Source organism: Cnephaeus nilssonii (genome assembly GCF_951640355.1).
Source record: "Cnephaeus nilssonii genome assembly, chromosome: 10".
Lineage (NCBI taxonomy): Eukaryota > Metazoa > Chordata > Mammalia > Chiroptera > Vespertilionidae > Cnephaeus > Cnephaeus nilssonii.
In genome coordinates this window covers 63,468,985-63,480,033 of record NC_137081.1, presented here as the reverse complement: position 1 = coordinate 63,480,033, position 11,049 = coordinate 63,468,985, and positions in this window count along the sequence as shown.

Here is an 11,049-nt window from a genome sequence, read left to right as displayed (position 1 = left end):
TCTAAAAATGCCTTCACAGCAACATCCAGACTGATGTTTGACCAAACAGCTGGGCACCATAGCCTAGGCAAGTTCACAGAAAGTTACCATCGCAATTAGTAACTTGTCAGTGCTCTTCACACTGATCTATAGATTCATTGTAATCCAAATTAAAATTCAAGAAGGCTTTTCTTTCCATGAAAAAAAAGGCAATTGACAGGTTGATTCCAAAATTCATATGGAAGTGCAAAGGAACTAGAATAGTCAAAACAACTTTGAAAAAGAAGATCAAAGTTGAAGGATTTTAAGAGTTACTAGGAAGCCCTGGTGATCAAGACACTGTGGTATTAGTGAAAGGATAGACACATAAATCAATGGGATAGAATGTAGTCTAAAAATTGATTCACACAAATTGGACAATTGATTTTTTTTTAAAAAAAAGGTGCAATGGCAATTCAGTGGAGAAAAAGTAGTCTTTTCAACAAATTATGCTGAAACAACTGGATATCTATAAGTAGAATTCTAAACTTGTTCCATATTTTGCAACATATTTTTATTTTTTTAAATATTTTTATTGATTTCAGAGAGAAAGGAAGAGGGAGAGGGAGAGAGAGATAGAAACATCAATGATGAGAGAGAATCATTGATAAGCTGCCTCCTGCATGCCCCCTACTGGGGATCGAGCCTGCAACCCGGGCATGTGCCCTTGACTGGAATTGAACTTAGGACCCTTCAGTCCGCATGTCGACACTCTATCCACTGAGCCAAACCAGCTAGGGCTGCAACATATTTTTAAAAAAATAGCATAAAATAGATCATAGATCTAAATGTAAAACCTAAAACTATTACACTTTTAAAAGAAAACAGGAAGAAATCTTTGTGATCTTGGGTTAGGAAAAGAGATCTTAGGTATGATACCAGAAGCATAATTCATTAAAAAACAAATTGAAACATTGGTTTTGATAAAAATTAAGAACATTTGCTCTTTGAAAGACACTCAAGTGAATGAAAAACAAGCCACTGACTGGAAGAAAATATTTACAAATGATATAGCTAAAAGAGCTTTCCCAACATATATAAAAAAAACTCTCAAAACTCAATTTTAAAAAAGCTGTAAAAATGGGCAAAAGCTTTCAATAGGCATGTCATCAAAGACACACCAAAGATGTGGATGGCAAATAGGAACATGGAAACATTAATCAATAGGAAGATACAAAATAAAACTATAATTTACTATGACTATAAGAATGACTAAAATTTAAAAGACTGAAGTTAAACAGGCACCCTTGCTGTGATCCAGCCATCCCACTCCTAGGTATTTACCCCAGAGAAATGAAAGCACATGCCCATACATTTAATTGTATATAAATGTTTATAGCAGCTGGTTGGTAATAGCCAAAACTTGGAAACAACCTAGATGTCTCTCAACAGGTGAACTGATAACAACTTGTGGTACAGCAAGTCCTCGCTTAATGTCATCAATAGGTTCTGTGACTTTAAGCAAAATGACATCACAAAACCAGTTTGACCATAGACCAATTGATCTAAGCAAGAATTAGGTTCCTATGGCATCTCATCAAAGTTATAAGGAAACAACGTTGAACAGAACGGCATTAGTCGAGGACTAATGGAATACTACTCAGGATAAAAAGGAATGAACTATGAATACATGCTACAAGATGAATAAATCTCAAAATAATGATGCTGAATGAAAGAATCCAGGTAAAAAAGATACATATGGGTATAATTCCATTTATATTAAAATCTAGGAGATGGCAACTCACGTGTAGTGATTGCAAATCAGTGGTTGCCTGGGAAGGGGTAGTGGAAGGGACTATGAAGGCACAAAAGGGAAATTTGGGACTGAGGAATCTGTTTGTTATTTGGATTGTATCCAATTAGAGGTCAATAAAGTTGTTGTAAAGGTAAAGCACAAAAAAAATTATAATGTCAAATGCTGCAAAACCAGCATCTCTTGCTGGTCACAGCATAAATTGTTAAAGCTCTTTTGCAAAGTAATTTGGCAGTATGTCTTGAGGGCTATGAGAATGTGCATATTTTGACCCAATAATCTTACTTCTGTAAATGGCTTGAAATATGGAAACACTGCTATGAACACATTTGTCCCTTGCAGTGCATTTGTAATTAAAATAAATAAATAAATAAATAAATAAAAATTCAAGACAACCTAAATGTGCAAGAGTAGGGGAATAGTTAAGTCAATAACAGCACATCCACCTGTTACATATCATCAAAAATGACTGCTTGGAAGACATTTTCAAAGCTAAATGAAAATAGCAGCACTAAAGTTGTATGTTCAATGTATCATACTATCTAGGAAGTAAAGACATACATTAAAACATACATGACAGCTTGGCTGGTGTGGCTCAGTGGTTGAGCGTTGACATATGAACCAGGAGGTCAGTTTGATTCCCATCAGGGCACATGCCAAGGTTGTGGGCTTCATCCCCAGTGTAGGATGTGCAGGTGCAGCCAATCAATGATTCTCTTTCATCATTAATATTTCTCTCTCTCTCTCTCTCTCTCTCTCTGTCTGTCTCTCTCTCTCCCTTCCTCTCTAAAATGAATAAAAATAATTTAAAAAATACATGGCAGAAAAAATAAAAATACTCTCATTGCATATGTTATAATAACTTATTCTTTTCTTTTTAAAAATTTTATATTATACTAGAGGCCTGGTGCACGAAATCCGTGCACTGGTGGGGAGGGGGGGTCCATCAGCCCAGACTGTGCCCTCCAGGAGCCCCGTGATCGATTGCCTGGCAGAGGGAGGCCTGGACCTCCTTCTTTGGGATGATTGCACCCACCTTGGCTGGCCTGGTGCCAGTGCGTGTCATAGCGTGGTCCTCCCAATGGTTGTTCTGCTGTTTGGCTATTTGGTCGATTTGCATATTACCATTTTATTATTATAGACTAGAGGTCCATTGCACGAAGAGATTCGTGCAATAGGCCTTCCTTCCCTTGGCTTCTAGCACTGGTTTCCTCAGGCCTTCGCTCTGGCCAGAGTCTGCTGTCTTCATCTTCGCTGCCAACCCCGGCTGGAGTCTGCCATCTTGGTCTTCGCTGTGCCAGAGTGCCGCTCCTATAGATTCCTTTGCCCCCCTGCCCTCCCTCTCATAGCAGGCATCCTGCCCGGCCAGGCCACTCCGCACCTGGAACAGCTGGGCGGCTGCCATCTTTGTCCTTCTAATTTGCATATTCCCTCTTGATTGGCTGGTGGGTATAGTAGAGTGATGGTCAATTTGCATGTTTCTCTTTTATTAGTGTAGGTGTCATGAAAACCACAAATATAATATGAACAATTAAGACGTCATATATATGGTTTAACTAATGGCTGTTATTAATTTGGAGGCTCCTCCTCAGTTGTTAACTGGGGCAGGCCTTGGAGTCCTAGACCCTGATTCTCAATCCTGGACCTGGGATGCTATAAAATCTCCTAATGCCAGGGTTTCACCACCAGAGATTTGAATTATATTGATCTCGGGTGAAAAGATCTGGTGAGCATGGTTTTTTTCTTTTTTTAAGCTGTTTATTTAAAAATAATTGCAAACTTACAGAGAAGTTTCAAGAAGATTCATTAAGCTTTAAACGTTGTTACATTTGATTTATCATTTTCATTCTCTCTAATAACATAATAATTATTTTTATTTTCAAACCATATTAAGGAATGTTACATACCCTTAATACTTCAGCATTTCCTGAGATAAAGGTATTCTCTAAGATAACCATGGTGCTGTTATCAAAGGCAAGACATTTAAATGGATGCAGTACTTTAATTTATAATCCATGTTCTAATTCTAAAATGAGCACTTGATAAAGAAAGCAGTTATTATGGAGAAATTGGCTGCCTTCTAATTGTAACAATAGCAACAACAAAAGCCAAGAGCTATAAAGCAGCAGGAACCAGCTTTATACCTGGAGCCATCCCTGTACTTTCTCATGTTTTTCTTACCCTCCCTCCAATTCTGTACCTCCTAGATCCTTCTAGCCAACCCCATTTAATCCTAATAACATCCTTAAATTAGCTGAGACAGTTTCTGTTGCTTGCCACCTAAGAACCCTGCTGGTTCAGAGGACCTGAGCTGGGACTGTTTATAGAATACGTGGGTCCTTTATGAGTTTGAAGTGTCCTGTTCTAGGACACCCCCTCACACACACTCCTTTTTAGGACACAAAACACTCCATGATAAAGAAACTAGTGGAAGATGAGTGTTACAGGAGAGCATGACGGACCAGAGCTCCAGGGGTCAAATCCTGACTTAATCCTGACTTTCTAGGACTCTGGGTGATCAGGAAGCATAGTGGGAAGCCTCCCTCTCCCAATACCGGAGGAAGCCATGGCCTGGGACCTCCTCCAGACACAGGAACTTTAAAGTGTAGTGTCTCTGTGCCCTGTGCCTAGATATCTTGCCAAATGGAAGCCCAGCAGAGACTTGTCAAGTCTGGGCCTGTTACTGAACATCTTCTCAGGTCTGAGTTGGACAGAAAGCATAACTGTGGGCCCAGGGGACCCACTCTGGCCTCTGGGCAGGATTTCAGAACCTGCCTTTGTCTGGCGTTATAGTAGTTAGGCATTCAGGTGCAGGACACCTGCCTGGTCTTTGATAAGGCAATGTTAGACCGGGGAACTTCTGTCTCAGCATGTCTGCTCAGCTCCTGGACTAGGGAGTTACATATTTCCCTGGAGAAAGAAAGTTGCCAAAAAATATGCATTTCCTGCCTTTCTGCTTCTTACTCTCCAATCTATATTAGTTGAATATGTGGGAATGTTGTGCTGAAAATGAAAGGAGGTTTTAATGGTCCCATTGAATTTAAAGCATTTGGTTTCTGCCTTCTCTCTCTTTCTCCTTACCTCGTTCTTCTCTCAAAAGTTTGGGACCACTGATCAAGAATAATGCAGAAGACTCGTGAAACAGAAGCAAGGCTTAGATTGAAGTTGGGAATAAAATGTAATTGAAGGGTAAATGTATGCTATTTACTAATGTTATTGAACAAACTATATGTCTTATAATCATTACTACAAATCCAGAAAATATGGTATACACTGCAGTGAAAGAAAAAATTGTGAAATAGAATGCGCATCATCTTTGGATCAACAAGCTTGGACTCAAGTCACAGCTTAGCCACCAGAAAGCTAAATGACCTCAGAGGAAGTTATTCACCCTGCCTTGAGAATTAAAAGAGATTGTGGAAATCTTATAACACTGAATCTAGCACCTAGAGAGCTCGCTACAAAAGGTATTAGATCTGTGCATGTGCTGATCTCCTCAAGTGATTTTCCCACTCTTGAGGATAGAGACCATCACCTTTAAACCCTCTGCCTCTAGCATGCATTTGGCACATAGTAACTGATTATTTAGCTTGTATAGACTTGAATAAACCTATAGCAGTGTCATCTGATTTAGGTTTTAAGTTGATAAACTATTTGACTTATTTCAAATAGCAGGGAAGTTAATTAGAATAGAAGGGAACCTAACCTGGCTCTTCAAGTGTTGACTGATCATCCCTAACCTTTATCTTATTGTAAAAGAAGTGATCTAATACTAGTCAATGCTGGTGGACTGCACTGGGAATAGAGCTGTAATGTGACACAACAATCATCATGATCCCCAAAGGGAAGTACATTTCAGACCAGACACTGAGTAGAAATCTAAAGTGCCTTTCATGGGAACAGAGAGCAGAAAGCTTTGATCCCATGGAAATATCAAAAATGGCAGAGAACTATCAGATACAAATTCAGAGACTCAATAGATCAGAGCTACCTCATAATCCATACACACCAGCCCTGCAGATCCACATACAGCAAAGTCTGCTTTAAAAAATCAATGGGTCAAGGCTTTCAGGTTGTTCTTTGAGTAAGTGTCTAAGCAAAAATTAAAATAGCATTAAAAATGGACATTTTAGCTCAAGCTAATCCTAGTGGGACCAGAATAAGGTAGGATAAGGAGAGACACATCTAAACCAAAGCAGTTACAATGAACAAATGGGTAACTTATATGAAGAAGGTTATATTGCATTTTTAGCATTATTATTTCTCTATGTCCCTCCAAGGATATTAGCACCGCCGATGCCCAGACCACACATGTCTGGGCCAATAATGGTAAAAAAGCAGACGTTGGAAACCCAACAATCGAGCGATACCTGGTTAGCATCTTAGTTTTGTTTAGGTTTTGGGTGAAGGCACATTGTCTTCAGATATACAATATCCAGCCACACTATTTTGATTGTGGCTCTTATCAGGAGTTCCACTAGCTGAGCCCTCACTGGGTCTATCTTCTCAAATCCAAAGGACTCAGGCACAAGTGATCACAGGTAAGGGCCAGGGAGGAATGAAATGCCTGCACCTTAAACTGGAGAAGAGAATGGCATTCCTTATGTTCCCGAGAAGAGGAAAATGTTTTTAATTCTTAATGAAGTGGTGCATTGGTAGACTAAAGAGAAGCAACAGCTTTCATTCAGCACAAAACTGAGTAATGGAGTAGAGCAATGCATTGGGAAAAGCATTCACTTGGTTTACAATGACCACTTGGTTATGAAATTAATATGCCTGTTGAGGTAAAATAGGTACAATTAGAGCAAGAATGGGAATTGGAAAGGGAATTGCTTTTAGGTGTTTGAAGGACAGTGATGCTGGATGCTTTCTACTATTCGCATTATTGCACAGCTGACGCTATGCCAAATGTTCTCTCCCTGTCTGTGGGTGTTTATGACTTAGAAACATTCTGGTTGGGGCATCAGCATGCATGGACATAGAATTCTTACTTGCCATGGCAGGAAACCTGCTTTGTTCATCTGACACCAAGGTAGTGACTTTGGGTCCTGCTAGAGACCATCAGTTCATCCTGTAGTGATAATATGGTAAGTCATAAGGGAGGTACTTCCATATACAGGTGTTCCTTGACTTACAGTGGGGATACATCCTGATAAACCCATTGTAAGTGGGAAATATCATAAGTCAAAATACCTCTAATACCCCTAACATACCAAACATCATAGGTTAGCCTAGCCTACTTTAAATGTGCTCAGAAAATGTACATTAGCCTAAATTGGGCAAATCATCTAACACAATAAATACACTGTACCGCAGTGATTTTCAACCATTTGTGTCTCATGGCACACATAAACTAATTACTAAAATTCTGTACACACCAATGAATATATATTTTTCTAATCTGATGAAAAAAATAGGTATAACAATAGTAACTACCTACCCTTTTTGCTCCAAAGTGACTTTTTAAAAAATTGGGTGCCTATACTTGTATAAAAGGATTTCTGGTACCAAAAATTAATGCAACCTTATTATTCAACATGATCCGTAAAATGCAAATCTATTTTATGACCTATATATTTATGGTTCAAGACAGGGCATTCACACCCGACAGCTCTTGTTGTGTTGGCTGTTGTCATTTTATAATTTGACAATCTAAGAGAAAAGAGACAGTACCCCTGACTAAACAGTCAGGTATTGCATGTTTTAAAAATTCCTGCAGCACACGGGTTGAAAATCGCTGCTATAGAGTATTGGTTGTTTACCCTTGTGATTGCGTGGCTGACTGGGAGCTATGGCTCATTGCCACTGCCCAGCATCATGGGAGAGTACCATACTGCATATTGCCAGCCTGGGAGAAGATCAAAATTTAAAGTACAGTTTCTGATGAACACATATCATTTTCTCACCATCTTAAAGTAGAAAAATCATTAAGCAGAACCTTCACGAGTCGGGACCATCTGTATGTACATACATTATCTTCTCAAAGCTCTTTAAGGTGATTTCATTCCCTGAGTGGCCCTGTCAGAAAGGTGAGCTCAACAACATGAGCCCCATTTGAAAGATGGGAATGTTAAAACACAAAGAAGTTAAGAGGGGAACATGATGGGGTCAGGTTCTGCAGACAAAGACATCATGGTCTTAAAGGAACCATCTACTCCCTGCAGACCTTCGGGTCATCATTGAGGAAGGAGTTGACATTGAATCAGTGGTTTCAAAACTCTCTGGCTGCCATCTATACAAACATCTTGAAGGGCAGATCAATGTACACATCTCTAGGTATCTAAAAATATAACTGAAATACATTCTACAAAAATATATGAACCTTCACAACATGCATTGTGTCTAATATTTTCTCTACAAGGTGGGGCAAAGTAGGTTTACATTGTGAGTACACAAAACACAGTTTATCCTTATATTATTATTTATTAATTATTGTATTACTTTTCAACAAATCACTGTAAACCTATTTTTTGCTGCACCCTGTATTCCATTCTATTACAGTTCACTATTTTAAAAGAATCCTGACTGTGACCAGTACATTGATTGTAGGGCCCACTACTGGGCTGTAAACTTACAGCTTGAAAGACAGTGAACTATGTGATGACTAATGATCCTTCAGTGTTTATTTCCTATTGTACACCTGGTCCAGAGCCACTCCACTCACTGCTCAGGTGCCATGATAGGGTAAAGATTTCTCCCTGAATTATGAGTTCCATATTCACTGTTGTACTAATTCAGTCTGGTGTATACCTATAAGCTGTCTGTGATTCATTGTTATTTTTAAAAATATATTTTTTTATTGATTTCAGAGAGGAAGGAAGGAGAGAGAGAAACATCAATGATGAGGGAGAATCATTGATAAGCTGCCTCCTGCACACCCCACTCTGGGGATCAAACCTGAAACCCGGGCATGGGCCCTGATTGGGAAACAAACCATGACCTCCTGGTTCATAGGTGGATGCTCAACCGTTGAGCCACGCCGGCAGGGCTCATTCTGTTTTGATTTGTTGATTTACTCCACAACCCTTCTGATTCTGAAAGACATCTGGGTTTGAATTCAAGGTTCATTAGTTAAACAACATCCCCAATCTTCAATCTCCTTGTCTGTAAAATGGGGCTAGATAAGGTTATTGTGAGGATCAACCATAAACAATGTAAGCACAGAGCACGGTGCAGGCGTGCAGTGAGCATCACAGAGATGGTACCGCGGTGACAGGTGTGCTGAGCCCCTTGCGGGCAGCTGTGTTACAAAGAACTCAACCTGGAATGTGTCCTTGAGACTCCAGTGCTTCTCTGGGTTGCCCTTTTCCTTTTTGTTTTTAAACTGCTTCTTAAAGTTAGCAATACATCACCAACATTTTTCTGTCGGCAAGTAGAGTTGTGGGAGATAATTTTTAATGGTTGGTTAGCATTACATTTTATGGTTGTATCATAATTCACTTCATTTCCTGTTTTAAAATGTTTCTAGCTTTTTACTTTGAAAAAATTTATATGAAGGTAAGGCATAAGCATTGACATATAAAGTAGTTAGTAGAGACGTTTTTCACTAGAGAAGTAAAATCTTCCTCCCTTTGTGCTCCCACCTCTTCCCATTCTGCACGATGACCTCTGTTAATCATTTCTTGAGCACGCTTTTTTATATTTTCCAATGCACACACAAGCAGTTTAAAATATATAGCATATATACATGTAGAGCACAATTTCTGCAATATATTTTAAAATGAGTATTGTCAGTACATGGAGATCTACTTCATATTCTTAAGTGGTTGTATGCATTCCATGATATGGCTGGACCCTAGTTTATTTAACCCACCCCCTGTTGATGCACATTCATCATCTCCTTAAATTTGTTTCTAGATTTTGTCCTCATGAACAATCATGCAATGAACACCTGTGCACCCTCTTGAGATAACGCCAGGATAACTAGAAGTGGGATGTTTTTATCCAATTAAAATTTTGACTGGTGCTGCTGAATTACCTTCCATGAATTATGCCAATTTAGGCTTATACTGAAAGCATAGGAGTGTCTATCTCTGTATAGTCTCTCTAAACTTGGTATTATCAATATTTTATCTTTGTGGTCTCTCTTTTTTCTCATTAGGAAATATTTGCAAGAATGTTTAAATTAATCCAGTGGAGGAGAGCAGGAGATGTGTGGATAAAAAGGATTGACGACCTGCCAGTACTGGAAAACTGGGGGGAGAGCTGCTCATGGGACAAGTCACTTTACCTTCCAGGAGAGATGTGAATGGCCATTGGCGACCTGTAGGACACACTGTTTCCGAAGGCTGGAGGCACCCACCTTATTTCAGATGGTGACTCAAGTGGCATAAAATGAGCCCGATACCATTTCTCAGTTCTGTCAAACATGGGCTACGTTAACTCTGATGTGACTGATTCTTCTTCCTCCCTTTTATTCCACCAGCTGAGAGGTAAATACAACACTGCCACCTTTTGTGTCTAGGGCTTGGCTTATAAATAGACTTTGGGAGCACAGATGGAAATCAACACTCTTGCCTTTTGCAGAACAGATGCTAAAATTGTGTTAAGAGTAGCTTTTGGTCCTCTGGCAACTTGGATTAACTCACCTGCCATTTTCAGGCAGAAGAAAATCTGCCCCTATGCCTACTCCCCCCTTCCCCAAAGTTTGCAACACTATATTCTGGACTTTTTCTTCTTTTTAAATTTATCTTTATTGTTGAAAGTATACAGATCCCGCTTCCCTCCCCCACTTTAACCTCACTCCTTTTCCCTCCCCAGGCCTTCATCCCACTATTGTCTGTATCCATGGTGGACTGGGCTTTTTTTTCTTACTCTACAAAGTAGGAATATCACCATAGGGACCATCGATGTTATATTTAAATATTTAAATATAAAAAAGCAACTGTTGAAGCCCAAATGTCAATAATAATAATAATAAAAATAAGTAGAAGTGACTTAAGAAAACTAGAGCAGATTCAAATGACCAATTGATGTGTACAGAAGCAGAAAAATCCATATTTTTGAAATGCTGCAATAGACACTAGAAATAATTAAACCAAACATCCTCAGTTCATTTTATGGATGAGGCTATGGATACAGACAGGTTATGTCACTTTATCCCATCACGATGTTTGTTGGTAGTAGCACTAGGACTCAACATTAACCCCCAAGGACTCTGGCTCAGAGCCCCTTCTGCTGCACCACAGTCCCTCTTAGGGGTGAGGAGATCAGGTGGATGCTGGAGGTGGGAAATGGACACCAAGCGATAACTGTAGCTGTCCATGACAAAGGGTAGG